This window comes from Taudactylus pleione, unplaced genomic scaffold (genome assembly GCF_031769625.1).
Source record: "Taudactylus pleione unplaced genomic scaffold, aTauple2 ptg000842l, whole genome shotgun sequence".
Lineage (NCBI taxonomy): Eukaryota > Metazoa > Chordata > Amphibia > Anura > Myobatrachidae > Taudactylus > Taudactylus pleione.
Window position 1 is genome coordinate 4,825,084 of NW_028285244.1, and position 11,033 is coordinate 4,836,116.

Here is an 11,033-nt window from a genome sequence, read left to right on the forward strand (position 1 = left end):
GACTTACTGGTCAACCTATTTATGTACTTTCTAAGACGCTGCGGAACACTTGTGGCGTCATATAAATGATAAAAATAATATATACTTAATAGGCAGTCATTTTTTAATTAATTTGAGTTTGGAAATTTCTCATGCTAGGGTTGAAATATTTTGATTATAAAAAAAACAAAACTTTTATTCCAATTGTCCAGAATTTACTTTGATATACCACATGACTAGGTTTTAGAAAGTTAATATTGCAAAGTCATGGATAAGGGGCTAGTTCAATTGTGCCACCGAACATTACTGCCTGCACATATATCTGCCGTATGCAGTACTCTGATCATCACAAGTTTTTCTGCTACCTTTATGGGGTGTTCCATTCCAGCTGAAATTGTATTGCCCCTAAAGTTTTAAAATTCGTTTAAAAGGAAAAATTTAATTTTTTTTCAAGCCTTTATTTTTTAATTTTTTTTATGTTTTAGGACTATTCATACTTTCACGCGTAGTCATTATTTTTAAGTCATTATCTCCTTTAGAAACTCTATTGACATTGCTAGTGCATGGTGTCGTCTTGTTTGGACCTCAATCAAAATTAGAAGCTATGCCACCTGAATGTAGCTTTTAATTCCTACAAAAATAATAAGGCCAAAATAAAATGGTGGAAAAAAGTTCACTGAGCACTTCAGGGATTTCTGTAAAATTTATTTACTTTCATTGAATTTATTTTTTTTATCTGCCATCTTTGAGTAAGGTGTAGGGCATACTATGGCAGATGTTTTGATCAAATACTCAATTTATTTTTTTCACAGTTGATGTAAAACCATATGTCCACTTAAGTGGACCTCGTGCAATACAAAGATCCATAATGTTTCTGTAGTAAAATAAGCAACATGATGAGACCAAATTAGAACAATACCAGACATTTTTTTATTTTACCTTTTTTGCAAGATATTAAAATAAAAAAATACTTGCACAGTTAAAGTACTGTTCCATGATAGTATGGCAATTTTTTGTGTTGTGGGTGGATGTTGTCCACTCAAGTGGACACGTGTATACCACCTTTAGTTTTACAGATTGATACAATTTTTTATTTTTTTTTATAATTCCTGAAGACTATTAATTGAGAAAAAAAAAATCTTACTTTAGGTTATCATAATTCATGCATGACAAAAGTTAAAAGGGTTACCAATGAGATATTGTATTTCTAGTAGTTTATTGCAAAATGTTCATCTGTCTTTAATGTGCTTTGTCTTAGCATGTGGAAATTGTACACATTCTGTCTGTATGTGTTCATGTACCACTCAGACTGTTACTTTAATAAGCAGAGAAAAGGTAAAGATAGTATTGGATGACAGATGATGGTGCTGGATACTGTATCAAATATGAGTGAGTCTAAAGTATGCATAGCAATAAACGTGTACATTTGAACTCTGTAGAGCCATTTAGATTAATGCAACAACTGTCCAGCTACTGATTTGAAGACAAGATTGTGACATTTGTTTTTGATTTTCTTTTGAATTAATAGACTGCAAATGGATTAACCATTGCTTAGTTACTGTTCCGATGACAATACTGCTTCATCCTGCAACATGAGTAGTTTTATGGGAACTCTAAACCGTTGACTTTTTCTTTATTTTCTAGTTGTAGCCGATGAACTATAATGTCAGAAATTGTTCTCAGAAAGGATATAGAGATTACTCCATTACACAAATACTCTTAAATGGGCTTCAAATCCATAACATATTTGAAAATTCCCGATAAAGACATGGTGGACTGGTTCTTGTTTTTTAATATGTTCACAGAAAGTGTTCACAAAATCTTATTGTAAATGTTTTAAAATTAGAACTGTTATCTGACACTTCCTGTTTGTAGGTAACACAATTTGATTTCACAGCTGCTCCTTTTAATTGATCAGTACCTGGATATTTGTTGCATTCAGCTAACTGGCACTCTAATTGCAGGCGTACACATTATTTTTTGATAGACATATTAATAACTCAGATTACCAATGCCATCTTTGTACATTTGCTCCACTTATTAATTTCAAGTTCTGGTAAACACGCACACAATGTGTACCATTCCCCCCACCTGCTAAGACTCGGAACATTAAGTGTATTATAGACAGTCTTGAGCAAGAAATAAGATCCCATTGAGAACTCAATGTTAAATTGTGTTATGGACAATCTTAAGGGGGGGGTGGGGTTTGGTATGATTTGTCAACAATTATCATGTCGACATGAGAACATGCAGTATGTTGTCATGGTAGGATTGTCAACAGTGAACGTGTTGACCTTTATCATGTCTACGTGGATGGTATGTAAACATGATGTATTGTCAACAAAATGTCCCTGTTAGCCCAGTGGTCCCTTACTTTTTCCTGGCAGCAGTGGCAACTCCAGCGTAGTGTTCACATCCTGGCCAGGGTTACGGTATTAATCCCTATCTATAGCACTCCCCCTAGTGCCTAACCTCCCCCCGCAGCCTAACCCTCCTGGCGGTGCCTAACACTGCATCCTCATGTTGACATTTCACCTAGCGACCATTCCAATGTTGATATTGTGAACGTGTCGATACTGAGTATCAACATGTTGCCTGTCGACAGTTTGAACAATGTCGACACAACATGTTTACTGGCGACCTTCTGACTGGATACCAGGGGAATGTTTTCAAATTGTTTTTTGTAGCCTTGTACTGTTAACTTCCACAAATCTTGTCATGTAGTATATGAAATTAAAGCCTCTATTTATTCTTCATAAAAAAATCAATATTTAATAAATTCAAATATATTAACCTTTCCTCTGAAGATTTGATTTTTATATACTTACAAATTTCTGCATTTTTGACATTTTCAAACTAAATAAAAAGCTGAATGCAATAAAAAAAATATTTTTACATTTGAGACATTCTTGTACATTACTAAACATGTGCAGAGAATGAAACTAAAAGATATGGGTAAAGTAATTTGCATTAGATGACTTGACATAAAATTGCTCATATGCTTGGAGATAAGGGAGAACAGCTCAAATATAAATTCTAGTATTTTTAAGTGTTATCTCCTGTTGCATCCCAGGGAGCTGAATTGTTTTTGTTACCAAAGTTTATCTTGTTTCACTCTATGTACACAGATCTTTTTATGACACTGATTATGATTTATGTGGGAATGGATTTAGATATAGTTGTACAGATTCTGCAGTAATTTTTTGTCAAGGTTTCTAATCTTACAACTTAATTTTTGTGCAATGTTTCTTACCATATTTTTATTCCTAGCTATATAATCTTTTGTCTTAGAAATATATGGTCTTAAATAGGGTTTTTTCTTTTAGGTTATGGGTTACTCAATTCTGTCACACAAAAATGTGATATATTTTTTCAGTGATTTCTCTGACCAAATTAAATCCTACAAAATGCTGATGTGCTATTGAAACATGGCTGGCTTAATTTGTCAATCCGTTTAAGCCAAATATGTCAAGTTTAAATTCTTTGTCCATAAATGTTTTATTTACTAACTTATATTTATAAAACACCATCATATTAAATTGTGCTTTTAAGTTAGAAACACAGTAATTATACAAGACTGTATCTTAACAGATAGAGGTAAGAGAGCCCTGCTCACAATCTTATACTCTGTGGGGAAATTGCATATTGGTTCGACCTGATTTCAAGGGTAAATTGTCCTTGGTAGGCTATATAAACCAGTCATACCAGCAATGTTAGTCTGGGGGAGTGAGAGGGTTGCTCGAGGATACAAATGTAAGTTTTTTTTTATTTATTTTTTTTTTGTGAAGTGTCGAGGCGTGGTATAAAAAAAGATGTGGGGCATCTATTATGTCATTGTTTCAACATTTTATTTTAAATCGGAAGAATAAATGACCTACTAAGAGACTTTGGGATGATTTTTTTTATTTAGAAATATGTACTGTCATCTATTCAAGATCAGTTGATTTCTTTTTTTTTTTTTTAATTTTAGGTGTATTTTTTGCATACTTTGTACAGATATAAATACCATCGTAAGTCTAAGGGGTCTATGTACTAATGGCTGTGATTATTAAGGATTCATATCGCATGAGGATATTTTAATTTTTATGAAAATATCCCCGCTATGTACAAAGGGGAACTCGCAGGGACAGCGGTTGCGGTAACAGCTGTCCCTGCGAGTTATATCCCCGGCAAATTGTAGAAGTCTCATGTTTGTGAAAAACTTCTCCTGTGGAAGCTGACACTGTGCATGTGCACAGTGCCAGCTTCTAGATCCTGCGAGAGAGAGATCGAAAGATCTCTCTCCTGCACCTGGAGCCTCCATAGGCTTAAAGCAGTATACACAATCTGAAGATGGTGTAAACTACCGAGGCTAAACTCTGAAAAGCTTTGCTTTTGTTTGGTACACAGGGGACACTTCGTAGTCCCCATTGATAATAATGGGGACTGCGGTCTGAAGTGCTAATTTCTGGGAAATCTCTTGCGCACGGAGGTAAGATGTATGTGGATACAACACATGAGGCCTGTGCAACTCTGTATGCGTCTTATTCGCAAAGCTATGTTAATAGGATGCACAAGTAGCCTCTACTGATTGAAATTATATGCCTATATTCTGTGTACAACTGCGGCTCTATCTGCATGCGAAATGCTACGTTAGTGTCAGCGGCTGTGACACTAATGTTGCAGTTTGCATGCAGATGCTGCCGCACACAGAATACAGGCATGTTGCATATCATTTTTATCAGCAGAAGCTGCATGTGTGTCCTATTAACATCATTTTGAGAATAAGACTCATTTGAAGGTAAAAAGTCACCCGAAAAGACACTCTGTGCTACTGAATCACGCGCAAGGAAGTAAGATGCATGTGGACACTTTAGGTGCAATACATTAAATAATGCACAAACTGCAGTTTCTACATCAATTTATGTAAAAATAAAAAAAAACAGCTTGATATATAAATATGCGAAGATTGTTAGTGTAATCCCACTACAATGGCCCATGTATGAATTCATGCCTCACTAAGACATGGGGCATGATTTCATACAAATTTATTAGCCAAGTTTTTGTATTTATATATGAAAGTCATAAAAGCAGTTGATTCTGCAAGGACAATTTCTCGTCTCTCGTTTTGTGGATTGCCAGTTTAATCTGTGAATCTAAAGTTACAGCCTTTCTTAGGTTTTGCTTTTCTGTTTTCAGAGCATCCTCATAGTCCATGATGGCGGTTAGCCTGAAAGAGTGCAGCTTTTCTGAAAGAGGGACCAGAAGTGCTCACAGATGGACATGTCCATAGTCCTAATAATTTTCAGGTAAGAAAGTTGGACATAAGCCATGGAAGTTCTTCAGACAATATAGAAAAATGTACATAGTTTGCTTTGCCAAATTTCATTATTGCATCTGAAACTGCTGTGAAAACGTATTGTGTAAATTGAACCTGATCCCTGGCAAACGCAGCCTTCACAAATTAGATTATCACATCTCGTTCATTGGCTGTACTTCAGCGAGTCATACCTATTCATTTCCTGCTCTTAAATGTAATTGACATTCAGCAGAGCCAAAACAGCATAATTGTGCTCCGTGCCGGCCCTGCCCCCTGAGCGTGTTGCGCAGAGGGGGTATGATGGGTAGCTCCAGTAAGTGCAGTGCTGTCCGGGCGTCCTCTGGACGCCCTAGCAGCTGTATAATGCTGTGCAGGGTGCCCTTCTGAAGTATCCACGGGTGCTGCAGCAGCAATCCTGGCTGCAGGGTGCCGTTATAGACTCCCCTGCTAGCCAGGAGTAAGGGGTGGCGACGGTGCCACCCGCAGAGCCTCTGTGCTTCGTATGGCATCACCGGTCGCCCATAGTTACGGCCCTGATGTCCAGTAACCAATTTAGCATTTTATCTGGATTAATCAAAATCGGCAGATTAGTGAGGACTTTGTTTTTTTTTTAGACCGGATGGAGGTCTTGCAGGTGCCTCACTATGTGAACATGTCGGTGCATGGTTTCTTTTTTTAATCAACTTATTCCCATACTCGCTTTTGGACATTTTATAGTGCATTGGTATTTCTTTTATAATGCAATTATACTGATACATGTTGTCTTTCTGATGAACCAATTATATAAAATATGACAACAATAACAATCATTCCTAAATAAAGGTTGATATTTAGAAGCACATATTAGAACAGCATATTAACTGCTTAAAGTTCATATAAATCTACCAGATTATATTGACTGCCTAACCTCCCCTTAATTAAATATCATTTAAAAAACACTGTCTAAAAAAAAAAACAATGGGCAGGATGTAGTTGCCACAGAATTGGTTTAAAATATACAATCTTCAACATAATTTAGACACTATAAAAATATCACACAACTTTAAAAATCAGAAGTCAGCGACATGGTCTGTGAAGATGCACCTATGTACTGCTGGTGCACTTCTCACTGTTCACAACCTGGAGCAACATAAATCAATCGAACTTCTTTTTATTCAAGTCGAACTGGAATTAGGAGCCAATAAATCCCATATACTTCCTTTGATCCTAGGCGTATTGCTCAGTCCAAAAACGTAGATTCTGAAAATGCAGCAAAGTTTATTCCCAGAGATACCTGGATTACTGATGCCTTGTTAGCCAACTTTTCTGTAAGATTTTTTTGTTATTAATAACAGATTTTAAGTATTTCTTGTTGGTAGTTGAGGTCACTGATTATCTTGGGAATCTGGGAAATGCTACAGATTGTCCCTAACATTCCTGTAAATCAGCTCATGCTACAATCCAGCTGATGTGTTTTTATCTGGCACAGAGGCTGTACAAATCCTGGGGCAGTGCCACTGTAAGTGTCGCTGGTACACAATGTGGAACTTCACTATACGTGTTTAATATTGGCTGTGAAATGTTTCCCACTCTTGTTACACTAGGTTGGCACCAATATATATTCATAAAAACTACTTTTTAAATAGTTCCTCAGTTTTTAGTGTTTTTCAAGGTTAGCTAAAGGTGCGTACACAAGTACGATATCTATGAATGATAATGATATCGTTCAACGATATATCGTTCATATTCATTTATGCAGTGAAGGACCAACGATGCATGTTCCCGCATGAACAATAACGATATCTATGATCGCCCGTACATGCAGGCCAACTTGCACAAAATTAGCAACTTTGCCTGTTTAGAGATGTGGCAGGATGACTTCACTGAAAGAGCTCTTTCAAAGATTTCTTTCAAATCGTTGGTGTTACAAATTGTACTGTGTGTATGCAGCTTTAAGTGTTCCATACGTGCAGGGATTTGGGCATTCAGGATATTTTATACTAAAGTTGGACCTAAATCATAGTTGGGCCTAAAATGACAGTCCTAATCCAACATCTGATCAGATTCAGTCAGAAGAAAATCCAGCTGGCCGATGACCCTGATTTGTTAGTGAGCATAATCATCGGTGGACTGTATTACGTGAACCTCGATTGACATTGTCTTGACATCACTAGTATTAAACTTTACAATAGTGCCATTTTGATAAGAACTGATCAATTCACAGAAAGTATAAACACTTATTTATAAATAATAATCGTATTGGGACATTAGAAACATTTTCACTGCTGAACGAACAGGATATGTCCGCAATACATCTTGCTTTATTGTGATTCCAGACTTGCCATCTAATTTTGGGCAAATCTGGGTTTATCCTTGTATGCACATAGCTGCTTAGTGGATTGTACATCTTTCTAAATCCACTGTCAGGCACATCTCCCCCATGGCCTACTTTTGTTGGTTCCTGCCCCATTGTACAGTACTTGACTATATACAGGACTGAATGCAAGAGGACACTCTATACCCTAAAGTCTTATTTATCACTACAAGAAACATTTGTTTATTATACTTTGTAGTATTGTACTATAATGTAATATCAGAAATAAACATAAGCTTTTACTTTAATGCAGCCATAGCTCAGAGAACTGACAGCTGTAGGAATGTGGCCCCTGTGACTTCCCTTACTGGATCCTCGGGAACAGCATGCTGAAAGTTTTCCAAGGGACTTACTGTCAGCGGTAGACCAGGGGTGAAGTGAGCCAGGAGAACCATAAAGAAGCCAGAATCTGTAATTGCCTTTAGCAAGATCTGAGAGAGCGGTGCAGATGCACAAATAAGTCTGCATAGAGTAGTCCCAAGAGGCTCCTATCAGGGGCATTCTCCAGGGTATGTGTTCTTTCTTTCTCGGCTTCCTAGGGAGTGCAGCTTTACCCTAGAGAATGGATCTCCAGCCCATTCCTGTTTGAGCGCTATCACCAGACTTCAGTATCCCACCATATGTACTACTTCAGTCACTAACAAGCAGTGTTTATACAGCAGTGTACTTTCCCCTCATCTCTCTGATTTGTATTAAACAGCCCTTGTTAAACAATTGTCTAGCCCAGAGGTTCCCAAACTCTGCCATTATAGTCCAGGTTTTAATGCTTGAGTACAGGTGACTTAACACCTCAGTCAATTTGATTTAACCATCTGGACTAAAACATTGGATATCCTTAAAACCTGGACTGTAATGGCGGAGATTGGGAACCTTGGGTCTAGCCTCTAGTCAACCAAGGGGGAGATAAATTAAACTGCACGGCTAATTAGCCGCGATGGATGATTCAGTTAGCGGGGTTTACCTTGTGCGTTAAGACTGAGGTGGACTTTTCTTCTCGGCTTCAGGAGCTGCAGAGAAAAGTCTGCGATAAGTGGCAACCTGATGGGGTTTAATGCTCTGGAAACCCATTGATTATGCATTTTACCCAGTGTTTACCGCGCGACGCAATCAATTCGCCCCGCAGCTAATTGAATTGCCTCTCCCCAACTGTTCTAAATTATTAGTTTGATATCATTTACATTTTGCAACACTAAAAGTTACGTTCACTCAAAAATGAAAACACAAAATGATCATGCCTAACTGAATTCATGATGCTTGGTACTTAGCTGGAAAAACTCCTGACGTGAAGTTTTTACTTCTCCATGAACATGCCAGGTATAACGTCAAACACTGTTGCTCTGATTTGAGTAGAACAGTTGTGAATAACTGGCCTCCTTTAGCCGTATGTGCCAAGAAGGGTCCACACAATGTGCCATGTGGGTTAGAGCAAACAGCAGGCATTGAATTCATCAGTGCCGTCTACAGTTTGTTTCCATGATTTAGCTAAGAAGGTCATGTATTCACAACATACATATGAAATCGGACAATCTTTTGTGAAGTCACAACTGTTGGTTTCATGCAGAAGTCCTATTTCATACATCAGGAGTTTTGCTGGTAAGTTGAAGTCTAATTTTAATTTGGGAAATATCTGAAATATTTCTACTCTTAAATGTGTTAAATGCATTGACATATTAATATGCTTCTCTGTCCCTCCCCTCTACAGGTTGGATCTGGAAGATACTGGGGTGCTGATGGATGAAAATCTGTATTAAAGAACATATATATTTATTTAATGCTGGTTATAAATTTATTCTGCTATACAGTGATCCAACTATACTATAAAACAATTTATGTGGAATTTTGCATTTCCAGTGGTTATTGTTAATCTTTCACAAATTCTGGTTTTCCTGTGTGGGTAAAGCAAAAAGATAGACAAAAATTCTTGTTTGTTAAAATACAAACAATCAATAGTAACTAATTGGGATCTCATAGAGTTTTAACTCCGTAAGCTTTCATATGTGCACTTTACATTATAAAACAGTATCAAGGAGCGAGAGGATGGTGGGGATGCTTGTAAATAAAGACATTCTTTTTTAAAATCCATTGCATTGCTTTCTGGTTTTGTTTTTGTTTTTTAATACGTCACATCAGTCAGCTAAGATAAATAATAAAAATGTTGAAGTAGACCGTTTACTGATGTCGAATTTACAAGTCAATATGTCTCCCAATTGCTAACAGGTAATAATGAATGTGATATAGAACAACAAACCATATCCAAGGACAAAGCTTAGACTCATTGGTGTTGGCCCATAACAGTAAAAATATGATACAACTTCTTGAAAAGAAATAGAGACTTGATCATAGTTTGCGTGTTTTGAACGCTGGTTTGGAGATTGTGTATCAGTCAAGCTTCGGGGTATGCACTAATTTGGAAAGGGGGAGGGGGCTTGGACTGCACACCCTAATTTTAAATATAATAGGTGCTGCCATGCTGAGACTTGTAGTATAATGCAGGGGGCATATAATGTGTGTGCACTCTAGGTACTAAGAACAATGATAATCAAAATAATCCTGATATACTCCATGTTAATTGTAGAGTTTAAGTGAGGTTCTTGGGGGGAGGGGGCTTGGACTGCACTTAGTACCTAGAGCACGGTCCTCAAGGCACACTAATAGTCCAGATTTTAAGGTTAGCCATAGTTTAGCACAGGTGGCTTAATTAGTACCTTAGGTATTTTGATTTAACCATCTGTGCTTAAGCATGGATATTACTAAAACCAGGACTGTTAGTGTGCTTTGAGGACAGAGGTTGGGAATCACTGCCCTAGAGTGTGCGCCTGCATTCCCCCCTACCCCTTTCCACTATATCCGTGTATAGTACACTTGACTCCTTCTGTTTGGTATTTGCACCCCACCCATCTGCCCTTAGGTGCTTTTAATCATCATCCCAGGTTCCTAAATTTCTGTCTACATATTAGAATGGGCTCTATTACATGTAAGTCCTGGATATATTGACTTAATGTGTTAGAGACCCATCTTATGGGGTTCAACTTGATGTGGATATCAGGATTATTTTGATTATCATTGTTCTTAGTACCTAGTGTGCAGCTGCATTCTATGTCGCCTGTATGCACCAATTTGTAAACTCTGCCAATAACCATTCCAACCATTGATTGGCTTGGTGAAAAAGTCATCCTGTGCCTCATTGTGAGAATATACTGATGGCGATTAAGTTCTCCCTGTATCTATATGATGGGAGATTAGTGCTGTGTTGTGCAGAAGGATGGCTACACTTTTTTTTCTTACATTCGGAAGTTTCATAAATCACTATGGAAATGATGTGCTGGCTAAGCCTAGGTGATTATATAAAAATTGGGGTATTCGCTATGATACATCGGCAGCGCCAGCCCGACATGGAAGGAA

The 11,033-nt window shown here is 37.4% G+C and overlaps 1 protein-coding gene across 1 annotated transcript in view; it reads left to right on the top strand.

The window, feature by feature from the left end:
• Positions 1-9,713, top strand: part of PSPC1 (paraspeckle component 1) — a 107,319-nt gene extending 97,606 nt beyond the window's left edge. Inside the window, exons 9-10 of the transcript XR_015872878.1 lie at positions 5,158-5,267; positions 9,334-9,713. The gene's annotated coding sequence lies outside the window, so the exon portion shown is untranslated. The remainder of the gene's footprint in view (positions 1-5,157; positions 5,268-9,333) is intronic.
• Positions 9,714-11,033: the final 1,320 nt, after the last annotated feature.